The following is a 12632-nucleotide window of genomic DNA, read 5'->3' as shown; positions in this document are numbered from 1 at the left end:
TTTGTCTTTTTGTGATTGGGTTACCTCACTCAGGATGGTTTCTTCCAGTTCCATCCACTTGCCTGCGAATTTCAAGATTCCATTGATTTTTCTGCTGAGTAGTACTCCATTGTGTAAATGTACCACATTTTCTCTATCCATTCTTCAGTGGAGGGGCATCTAGGTTGCTTCCTGGTTCTGGCTCTTACAAACAATGCTGCTATGAACATGGTTGAATATATGTCCTTGTTGTATGAATGTGCATTATTTGGGTATAAGCCCAAGAGAGGAATTGCTGGATCTTGAGGCAGACTCATTCCCATTTTTCTGATCAACTGCCATACTAATTTCCAAAGCAGTCTAATAAGTTTGCACTCCCACCAGTAGTGGAGGAGTGTTCATTTTTCTCTACATTCTCTCCAATATAGACTGTCATTGGTGTTTTTGATTTTAGCCCTTATGGCTGGTGGAAGATGGTATCTCAGACTTGTTTTGAGTTGCATTTCTCTGATGGCCAAGGATTTTACACAGTTTCTTAAGTGTCTTTCAGTCATTTCAGATTCCTCTGTTGAGAATTCTCTATTTAGTTCTGCACCCCACTTTTTAATTTCATTGTTTGGTGTTTTGATGGCTAGCTACTTGAGTTCATTTTATATTTTGGAAATCAGCCCTCTGTCAGATGTGGGGTTGGTGAAGATATTTTCCCATTCTGTGGGCTGTCATTTTGTCTTACTGACTGTGTCCTTTGACCAACAGAAGCTTCTCAATTTCAGAAGGTCCCATTTATTAATTGCAGATCTCAATGTCTGTGCTACTGGTGTTATGTTCAGGAAACGGTCTCCTGTGCCAATTCATTCAAGGGTATCTCCCACTTTCTCTTCTAGAAGATTCAATGTGGCTGGATTTATGTTGAGATCTTTGATCCATTTGCACTTAAGTTTTGTGTATAGTGACAGATATACATCTGTCTTCAATCTTCTGTATGTCCGAATCCAGTTGTGCCAGCACCATTTGTTGAAGATGCTATCTTTTTTCCATTGCATAGATTTAGCATCTTTGTCAAAAATAAGGTGTTTGTAGGTGTGTGGGTGAATATCAGGGTTTTAAATTTTATTCCATTGGTGTATCTGTCTATTTCTGTGCCAATACCAAGCTGCTTTTAGTACTATGGCTCTATAATAGAGCTTGAAGTCAGGAAGTCAGTGATGCCTCCAGAAGATCCTCCATTGTACAAAGTTGTTTTGGCTATCCTAGGTTTTTTGTTTTTCCATAAAAAGTTGATTATTGTTCCCTCAAGGTCTGTGAAGAACTGTGTTGGGATTTTGATGGGCATTGCATTGAATCTGTAGATTGCTTTTGGCAGGATTTCCATTTTTACTATGTTGATTCTACCTATCCAAGAGCATGGGGGAAATCTTTAAATTTTCTGGTATATTCTTTAATTTATTTCTTTAAAGCCTCAAAGTTCTTACTGTAAAGGTCTTTCACTTTTTTGTTTAGTGTTACCCCAAGATATTTGATATTGCTTGTAGATATTGTGAAGGGTGACGTTTCTCTGATTTCTTTGTCATTGCATTTATCATCTGTATATAGTAAAGCTATTGATGTTTTTTGAGTTAATTTTGTATCCTGCTACTGTGATGAAGGTTTTTACCAGCTGCAGTAGTTCCCTGGTAGAGTTTTTTGGGGTCACTTATGTAGACTATCATATCATCTGCAAATAGTGAAAGTTTTACTTCTTCCTTTCCAATTTGTATCCCTTTGATCTCTTCATCTTATGGCTCCAGCTAGAACTTCAAGTACACTATTGAAGTACACTATGGAGAGAGTGGACACCTTTTCTTGTTCCTGGTTTTAGAGGAATCGCTTTAAGTTTCTCTCCATTTAGTTTGATGTTGGCTGTTGGTTTGGTGTATATTGCTTTATCATGTTTAGATATGTTCCTGTTATTCCTGTTCTCTCCAAGATCTTTATCATGAAGGGATGTCAATTTTTGCAAAGGATTTTTCATCATCTAGTGAGATGATCATGTGTTTTTTTTTCTTGTTTATAAGAAAAGTTTTTTTTGTTTATACTTGTTTATAAACTTGTTTATAAGTTTTTTTCACTTTGTTTATAAGATGGATTACATTGATGGATTTTCATATGTTGAACCATCCTTGCATCCCCTGGATGAAGCCTACTTGATCATAGTGGATGATTTTTCTGAGGTATTCTTGGATTAGATTTGCCAATATTTTTTTGAATATTTTTGCATCAATGTTCATAATGGATATTGGTCAGCAGTTCTCTTTTTTAGTTGTATCTTTGTGTGGCGTGGGTATGAAAGTGATTGTAGCCTCATATAAAGAGTTTGGCAATGTCCTTTCTGCTTCTATTGTGTGGAACAATTTGAGGAGTACTGGTAATAGCTCTTGTTTGAATCTGGTAGAATTCTGCAGGGAAGCCATCTGACCCTGAGCTTTTTATTTGGTTAGGAGGCTTTTGATGTCTGCTTCTATTTCAATAGGGGATATAGGTTGATTTAAACTGCTTATCTGTTGTTGGCTTAATTTTGGTAAGTGATATCTATCCAGAAAAATGTCTATTTCCTTTAGATTTTCAAATTTTGAGGAGTACAGCTTTTCAAAGTATGACATGATGGTTTTCTGGATTTCTTTAGTGTCTGGTGTTATATCCCCTTTTCATTTCTGATTTTGTTAATTATCTAGCTCGCTCTCTGCCTTTGGGTCCAGTCTGTTTGGTGTTCTGTAAGCTTCTAGGTTGGGGAAGTTTTCTTCCATGATTTTGTTGAATATGTTTTGCGTGCCTTTGAGCTTTATTTCTTCAGGTTCTTCTATACCTATTATTCTTAGGTTCAGGCTTTTTATGGTGTCCCATATTTATGGCATATTTTGTGTTAGGTATTTGTTGGAATTGAGATTTTCTTTGGTTGATGACTGTATATCCTCTAGGGAGTCTTCAACAAGTGAGATTCTCTCTTCCATCTCTTGAATTCTATTGCTTACACTCACATCTTTAGTTCCTGATCGTTTATCCAGCCTTTCTATTTCCAGCATCCCCTCATTCTGTGTTTCTTTGTGTCTATTTCAGGTTTCATGCCTTGAACTGTTTGGAGTGCTTCTTTCACTTGTTTGATTGTTTTTTGTTTGTTTGTTTGTTTGTTTGTTTTTGGCTTTCTTTAGATTTCTAAGAGATTTCTTGAATTTCTTGGTTTGTCTCTTCCTCCATTTCATGTAATTTTTTGCTTGTTTTTTTCTTCTATTTCTTTAAGGGATTTTCTTGTTTCCTCTTTAAAGGTCTCTATCATCTTCCCAAGATAACTTTTGAGGTCCATCTCTTATTCATCCTCTGTGTTGAGTTTTTCAGATCTTGTCCTGTGGAGTCTTGAGATTCTGGTGGTGTCATATTAGTCTTTCTGATGTTGAGTGTGTATTTATTCTGTCTTGTTCCCCTCTCTTCTTCCAGTGGGTGCAGGTGGGGTCTCTGTATCTCCTCTTGTCACCCGATGGTGTGGGAGGCAAGACTTTGATGTCTGCAGCTCTGGATGGTCTTGCCTCTTTTGCTACTCTCCTTATCCGGTGGGGATCGGGCCTTGGTAGCTGTCAGGCCGGCATAAGGGGAAGTAAAAGTGAGGTGTTTCCAGACTGAGGGAGCTCCTTCCTGGCTGGGCGGGTCCACTCCAAGCAGGAGCAGGCCTGGAGAGATGTGTGAATGTGCCTTATACTAGCCCCCAACTCCAGAAGGCATCACTCAGCAACTCGAGACAGGCAAGCAGGTAGACTAACTGTAGAGACCAGGGACAAGGGAAAACCTTCCTACCCTATTGCTTAACTCAAAGCTCCTTAGGCTTGGAAATACCCACCCCGAAATTATCTACCAAAACAAAATAAAACAACCCAAAACAAAACAGGCAGTTGTGTATTTTTCCTCTACTTCCTTCACATGTTACATGAACCCCATAAAATATCTTTACTTCATAGAGTCCTCTGCTGTCTTTCTTCCAGTTCTGGGGCAGCAACTACCGTGTATTTTTGCGTGCGCGCGCGCGCGCGCGCACACACACACACACACACACACACACACACACACACACACACACACACTCTTTCATGCTTTTTGTGTTGCATGATGTGACTTTGTGGTGCTACTTTTTGCCTGAATGCCAAAATGCCCTAGTGCAGAAAAAAAACAACCAACCAAACAACAAACAATCAAGCCCTTATATTAGTCCATTGGCTTGGATAAATGTTCTTGGCACCTATGCTCCTTCTTGGGGACCCTATCCCTCATTTCCAGTCCACCAGCAACAGCCTCACCTTTAACCTCACTGATGGCTTGATTTCAACCACCACAGAAATTAGGTAGGTTTCTCCCTTTGATCTGTGAAAAGGCTGTCTGTGTCAGAGAAGTGACTGAGTATCTGGCATCTATCTGGTACTGCTGAAGGTGGGGTTACCCCTATCCATGTCATTTAAGAGTATGGCTGCACTTCTCCTCTGATCCCATTCTCTCACTTTCAGAGATGCAGTCACGAAACAATGGAGAGATACTTCCTGCAATGAAGCTTTCTTTTATCTCCACTCTAATCCTGCTTCATTTTTTCTGTTCTATTCTCCTCCCCAAAGACCATGTGAACACTTTGCCTTTTTAAGTTACTAGTGAATGAATCTGTAAATTTGTTGCAGATTCTGAAGCCAGAACCTGTCAGAGCAGGTGAGCGAGAGAGCAGAGAAATAACCACTAGCAAACTCATTGGCTGGTGTGTTTGTCAGCTAGTTCCTGAATTGTCATCTATAGCTAGGGTTCAAAATATTTCCTATCACTAACCTTTTTTTTTGTTCTCAGTGTACAGAAATCAGCTCTACAGGAAATCAGTTATCTTTTATGTATGGATAATATGAAATTGTTGTTTTATGCTGCTCCACCACAATGAAAATCAGGCTCTGGAGTAGGTTTATAGCTCCCCCTCCTCTATACCAACTTGTGCTTGTTAAAAGTTTCCTCCAAAATCTGTCAGATGCCAGATGGATCACTTGAATAGGTGACTAGGAAATGAGAACAAAGCAGAACAAAATGATAGACTACTACCAAAGGGGATTATTACTAATAATTTCATACTCTTTTTGATTTTGGTTTAATTCCCTAGAACTTTTGGTAAGTTATGAATCTAATCTTAAGTATGGTAATACTATTATGCAAATGTTCTGTACAAAAATATTTTTAAGTATGGTTAAAAATATGCAAAATCTGACACAGAGGGGTTAATTTAAAACTTCTATCACAGAGAGTTGATAGTTGAAAATTTGTATGTAGGTAATCTTATTGGGACCAGGCAGTGTGATAAAATTTTGGGATATAACCAACCTGAGGCTTGAAGCCATCTTAGCTGCTGTTCCCATGTGGCTGTCAGCCATCTTTTCTAGGGTTGGAGAAGGTGTATGCCATATGGCTTTACTACCATCTTGATTAAAGGTAAGCACATTGTGTAAGTTAACCATGGAGGCAACAATTAGTCTCCAAGATATTTTGGGTCGGGATGATTCTTCTCCTTAGAATAAGAATAAGAGATGATGACAAATCATAAAAATATGCCTCACTAAAAATTTGATTTAAAAACAGCATCTTGTATCATTAACTCCTCCAACTTCAGTATAGAATTCCAATTTATAACCCTATCTTATAACCTTGCCTTCCATGACATATACATGAATCTAACCAACAACCTCAATGGGGAACACACATGATTCTGAGAATAGCCTAGGGCATATGTAGTCATCACAGCATCAGGGCAACCCATCTCTTGCCTTTTGGATACCAGGTCCACTTATTAGATCCTGAAAGAGTTTGGGTAATCTACCTTCCCTCTTTGGTCTCTTATTGTCAGGTATGTCAACACTCTTAACAACCTCACCAAATCCCACCTCTTCATCATATTTTTTTGGGCTATCCCTTTATCCCACTCATTCCAAATGGTCCTAATCTGCCTTTCCCCTTGCTGGAAATAAATCTCTAAACCAAAGTGCGAGCTTCTGTTTCCTTCATTCTCCCAATCCACTTGACCCCAGGCTTGCCAGCCATCCCCCTCTTCCTTCTTCTCCAAACAACATAACCTGACACATTTATCTCTTTACTGACCTGGCCTACAAATGAGATCTCTGGATATGGGACACCCAAACACCCTCTAAAGCAAACATCATCCCTCTCTTGTCAATTTCAAAACCTTTCCATTTACATCACTCAGGCTCATTACCCACTCTCCAAAGTCTCAGGGGACTTAGCTTCTTATTTCTGACTTCTTAATAGAATGCCTTTTACAATCCTTAAGAATGCCCATGCATATGACATTGTATAGCCTTCATCCAATAGCAGGTGGAAGTAGAAGCAGACACCCATAGCTAAACCTTGAACTGAACTGAACTGAAATCCAGTTGCAGAAAAGGAGGACTGATGAGCAAAGGGGTCCATACCAGGCTGGTGAAACCAACAGAAACAGCTGACCTGAACAAGGGAGAGCTCTTGGTCCCCACAATGATAGCTGGGAAGCCAGCATGGGATTGATACAGAACCCCTGAATGTGGGTGTCAGTGAGGAGAGCTTGGAAATCTATGGGACCCATCCCACATGGAGGGATAATCCCTGATCCTAGACACAAGGGGATTGGCCAAGGCCCTATGCAAAAGAATAAGACAGACTTTGAAGATCCCCTAAGGAAGGCCTCACCCTTCCTGAGGAACAGAAAGGTATGGGATAGGTAGGGTGCTAGTTGGGTGGTCAGGGGAGAAGGGAGGAAGACGGACCTAGGGTTGACATGTAAAATAATTTTCTTTCTAATTAAAATAAAAGAAAGAAGAAGAAGATTTAATAAAAAGAACTCCCATGCTCAGTGATAACAGAATGCCAGTGGAACCTACCATTGGGTCAGCACGCCTTATTTATTAACTCTGCAGTGGTTTGTCTTCACCTTGTAGTCCTTCCACCATTCCCTTAGGAACTCCTCATTTTTCAGTCCTAGACCTCTAGCAAACTTCCTTTTCCATTAATTTTAATTCCCAGCCTCAAAATATCTTTGTCTTTATTTGGACTGACATGGATACCCACCTTTGTACTAAACTCTATTCGACCATCCTAACCCAGGGTGTCTGGGACAGCTCAAATCTATTGGTCTAGGCTTTGGCCTCTGACTTACTTTCTTTTTCTCTTCCAGAATCTAAGCTCATACAATATGTAAATCTTCTCTGTAGTCCATCCCTACAAATTATGGAGATTGACACCTATACTCAAATATCTAATATTGCTCTAGTTCCTCTTTTCCCCTCTATCTATTCTTATATATGGTAGTTCTTTCATATTGGTGTCCAAGAGGACCCCTTCCTAACCAACAGTCCATCCTAACAGGCTTAGGGAATTGCTCTACATTAGACTGTTAAAGACTGATCCTTTTACTAACAGCTTTCTTATCTATCTCTCCTTTACCAAGACATACCACCATTCCTATTTCTGTATGACCAAAAGGAAAATTATTGTAAAAAGTGGCCATAATCTTATTAATTATTAATGCTTTAATTGACAATTGAATTAATGGCTAAGGTTCTATCCCTCCTTCCATACCTAGCTACATATAACCACTGGAACATTGGTGCTAACTACTTTTCTAACTGTCTGCTCTCAGTTTTTCTCTTGGTTCATCTGGGACCTACGTGGGTAGTTGAGACCATCCTCAGCATCCAAGTACAAATAGACTCACTAGATGCCATGATGCTAAAAAATTGACAAGGATTTAAACTACTAACTTTAGAGAAGAGTGATCTTTACCTCTTCCTAAGGAAGGAATGTTGCTTCTATGTCATCCAATAGAGTATAGTAAAAGATAAGATTTGGCAACTTCAGACAGATCTACGAAGTCATAAGGAAGCACTCAAAGCCTCTGGTCAGTGGACTGTTGATGGTTAAATATGGAATGTGATACTGCCTTTCTTACTACATTTCTTCTTCTTTACCTAATCTAACTAATCTCTGTCTTACAAATTTTTTTTCTACATTTCTTCAACAAACAGATTTTGAAGCAGACATTTAATCAGTTGCTATTACAGGATTATCAGCCCTTAACTATGAGACTGGAGGCATACTACCCAGATTATGCCCTAGTGGGGAAGATCAAGCTTGCCTAGCAGACTTCTTTGGCTCCTTATAACAGGAAATGGAATGATGATAATTTAATACTCCCATTCCCCTCTTATTATATATTACTATTCATCAAAATGAGAGAATGTCAGAAATGGGAAAAACACCCTGTCACTGACTTGACCCAGTGCTCCTGAGGACTGGAAATTCCACCTCAAGGACTCAACATTATTGGCCCCAATGACTCAGCATTATTGGCCAAAAAAATAGACCTTGCTGTACTTTTTCACTAGTTCACTGTGGTTGTTCCAAAAACCCCATAAAATCTCTTTCCTTCATTCAGCCTTCTGTATCTCTCTCCCCATAAATAGGCAGCCATGCCCTGTGTCTCTCCCCAGTAAAACACTTGTGTGTGGTTTGTTGCTTGGTGTAACTCAGAGATGGCTCTCAGATGCCAAGATTTCCTTGCATTGAAAAATCATTGTTTTAGCATTTAAAATTTTTTATTATTTAAATTAGGAACAAGATTGTTTTACGTGTCAATCCTCATTCCCTCTCCCTCCCCTCCTCTCCTGTCCCCCACTAACACCCTACCTACCCAATACCATTTCTGCTCCCCAGGGTGAGTGAGACCTTCCATGGGGGTGGTCATCAGAGTCTGCAATATCATTTGGGATAGGGCTTAGGCCCTCCCCTGTGTTTCTAGGCTGAGGAAGTATCCCTCTACGTGAAATGGGCTCCCAAAGTCCATTCCTATGCTAGGGATAAGTACTGATCTACTACAAGATGGCCTATATATTTACGAGGCCTCCTCACTGACACCCACATTTATGGAATCTGGATCAGTTCCATGCTGGTTTCCCAATGATCAGTCTGGGGGCCAAGAGCTCCCTCTTTTTCAGGTCAGCTGTTTCTGTGGGTCTCACCAGCCTGGTATGGACGCCTTTGCTCATCACTCCTCCTTCTCTGCAACTGGATTCCAGTTCAGTTCTGTTTTCAGCTGTTGGATGAAGGCTCTAAAGTGGTATATAAGTCAGACATCAATCTCATTATCAGGGGAGGGCATTTAAGGTAGCCTCTCCACTGTTGCTTAGATGATTAGTGGGTGTCATCCTTTTACATCTCTGGACATTTTGCTGGTGCCTGACTTTGCTTTAAACCTATACTGGCTCCCTCTTTGATGGTTTCTCTTATTTTGCTCTCCTCTATTATTCTCCCTACACAACATTCCGGCTCCCTTTACACTAACTGTAGAGGAAAAGAGCTAGCCAAAGAAACACCCTGAGCAGAGCCAAAGAAACATACTTTGGCTCGGCAACCAGAGCCAAACAAATGTACCCTGACCCTGAAACCAGTGCTAAAGAAACACACTTTGTCCCTATAATCAGAGCCAGTGAATGAAATACTCTCTGACCCTAAAGTTAGAACCAAAGGGCTAAAAAAGACAAGTGAAAGAAGTACACTTTGGCACTGAAACAAGAAACAAATATGCCTCTGACCAGAAAACCTACCAATTCCTGAGCAGGAGATGTAGCCAATCTGAGTTCACCTGGAAAAACTCCACTCCTAAGAAGCCCTATATAAATCCTCTTCCTGTTCAGTTTGCTGCTTTACCTTCTTCCACACTGGCAGTGGGAGTCACTCCTCTGGATTCTTCCCACCCAGTAAATTTCTTGAATGAGGTTTGGGTGAGACATTCCTTCAGGAATAAAACAGATGAGAGAAGTAGCAACTTTTCCACCAGAGATGGAGCAGAACTGAGTAGAGCAATGCTGTATAACACTTTCATTGGGGAATCCTGCTCCTAGTGAATCAGAGTTTTTATACTTGGGGAACCAGGATTCAAACTGTAATAACTTCACTGAGGAAATCCTCTCCTGCCAAAGCAGAGCTGTTCTTTCCCTGGAGGAGGGATGTAAGCTGCTATGATTACTGTGACCTGTGATATTCTTTGGTTGCTGAGTGCTAGAATACTCTTCCATTGGATTGTGACACTTAGTACTCTTTGGCTGTCAAGTTCCAGAATCCCTATCCATCTGAGCCACGATGCTAATGCTAACCACACATCATCATCTCTCTATCCATTCATCCAGTATAATCCCATATTATCACAGGTTCTGTAGCAGACTACCTAAAATACTGGCTTAGTGGGATAAAAGGGATATTTTCAAAGACAATGTAAATAAGCATGAGAAATGTCATCTGGATCACCAGTCTGAATGCAAAAGCTAGGTAAGATAGCAAGAGTCTATAACTTTGATGATGGGGAAACTGAACCAGGCAGCTCCCAGAGTTGCTCTATAGTGAATCTAGACAATGATTGTATAGAGAAGAAGTTTGCGAGAAAACTTGTCTTAAAAAAGAAGGTGGACATACCATGTTTGTTTTTCTTGGTTTGAGTTACCTCAAGATGATTTCTTCTGGTTCCATCTATTTGCCTACAAATTTCAGGAGGCCATCATCTTTTAGAGCTGAGTAGTATTAATTTTTGTAAATGTACCACATTTCCCTTATCTGTTCTTCAGTTAAGAGGCATCTAGGTTGTTTCCAGGTTCTGGATATTATGAATAATGCTGCTATGAACATAGTTGAGCAAGTGTCCTGGTGGTATGATTGCACATACTTGGGTACATGATTAAAATTGGTATAGCTGGTTCCTGAGTTGAATTAATTCCCAGTTGTCTGAGAAACTGCCATGCTGATTTCCAAAGTGTCTGTACAACATTGCACTCCCACCAATAGTGGAGGAGTGTTCGTTCCCCTTAATCGATATCCTCTCAAACATAAGCTGTCATCAGTGTTTTTTTATTTTAGCCAGCTGGAAGGTGGAAGATGGTATCTCATAATTGTTTTGACTTGCATTTCTCTGATGACTAAGGATGTCAGACAATTCTTTAAGCATCTTTAGGCAGTTTGAGATTCTTCTGTTGAGAACTCTGTTTAGATGTGCCTACAATCCATAGTCCCAGAGGGACTAGATAACAAGGAAGGCCCAATGACAGATACATGCATTTTCACAGAAAGGGGAAGCTTGGGGCAGGAGTTGAGGGGAAGGAGGGAGAGGAAGTAGAGGGAGAAGTTTGGGTGTGTGCAAGGGTAGATTGTGGGCAGGATGAAGGGGTAGAGTAACAAAAGAGACATTTTGACAGGTCATTTATGGAATAAGGAGAAACCTGGTGCCAGGGAAACACCAAGAAGCACACAATAATGACCCCATTAAAAGTCCTAGCAACAGTGTAGAGGGTGCCTGATCTGGCCATTTACTATAAGCAGATTTGTGACTTCCCTAATTGTCATCAGAGACACTCTATCTAGTAACTGATGGAAGCAAAGGCAGAGATTCACAGACAATCACTACACTGAAGTCTGGGAGTCTTTCAGAAGAAATGGAAAAGAGATTGTACTAGCCAGGGGGTTATGATGAGGAAACCCACAAAGACAACTTACCTGAGCTCATGGACACTGGACCAACAGTCAGAGAGCAGAATGGGAGTGACCTAGGACCTCTGCATGTGTGTGACAATTGTGTAACTTGGTCTCTTAGTAAGGCTTCTAACAGTGAAACAGGACCTCTCCCTGGAGCTTAGCTGGCTTTTGGTAAAACCAAGCTGGATTATCAGGCCCCGACTTGACATTTGTGTAAAAGCTTGGTGCTACTTCAATTTGATGTGCTCTGCCTTGTGCAAGCCCATGTGCAGCCTGTCCATTTCAGAGTGAATATGGAGGAGGAGTGGATGGGGAGGAGAATAGATGGGAAAGAGGAGAGAATGGGAGGATAGAGAGAAGAGGAGGGAGGGGAAACTGGTTGGTTTGTAATGTAAATGAAAAAAATGTTACTTAAATAAAAAGAAACATTTAAAAAGAAAGTGGAAAGTAATGAAGGAAAATTTTAAATTAAGCCATGGCCTCCATAGAGACATTCAAAGTGCAGAAACATCAATGTGAATACCCATATATACAACTCCAATAAGCGTATTTCAAGAAAGAAAATAAAATTTAAAAAATGAAGGCAATAATGATAATAAAATAAGAATTAAAGTAAAAAGGAAGCGGAATATAAGGGAAAGATCATGCATAGGTAGCACTGTTGCTTCAAATTCAGCTAAGAAGATGCCTTTGTTAAGAAAGTGATATCTATTTAAAAAGAGGAAGAGTTTAGTGATCTTTTTCTGTACCATCATCCTTGTATTTGTCAATAAAGAATGTGATCATTTCTGAGAGCTTCATGACTGTTGCAGGTGTAAAAGGAAAACTAAACTATATCCTGAGTAGGGTAAAGACTATGGGAAGAGGCTTATTCAGGGAATGGCAAAAATCTATCATGTGTTAGATGTTACAAAATTATGTTTCGGTATTTGGTTACACAAAATGATTTTGGTATTGTTGACCTTGAATATAATCCTGACAAGTATTAATATCTGGATTTTGTTATTGTTTGTCTCTGAGAAACTGAAGAATGAGATTTATATTCTCCATATTAAAGAAAATATTCATACCTTGGAAAATTAATGACAACAGTATTATTATCT

This window comes from Cricetulus griseus, chromosome 6, assembly GCF_003668045.3.
Source record: "Cricetulus griseus strain 17A/GY chromosome 6, alternate assembly CriGri-PICRH-1.0, whole genome shotgun sequence".
NCBI lineage: Eukaryota > Metazoa > Chordata > Mammalia > Rodentia > Cricetidae > Cricetulus > Cricetulus griseus.
Note: the sequence above shows the minus strand (reverse complement) of the source record.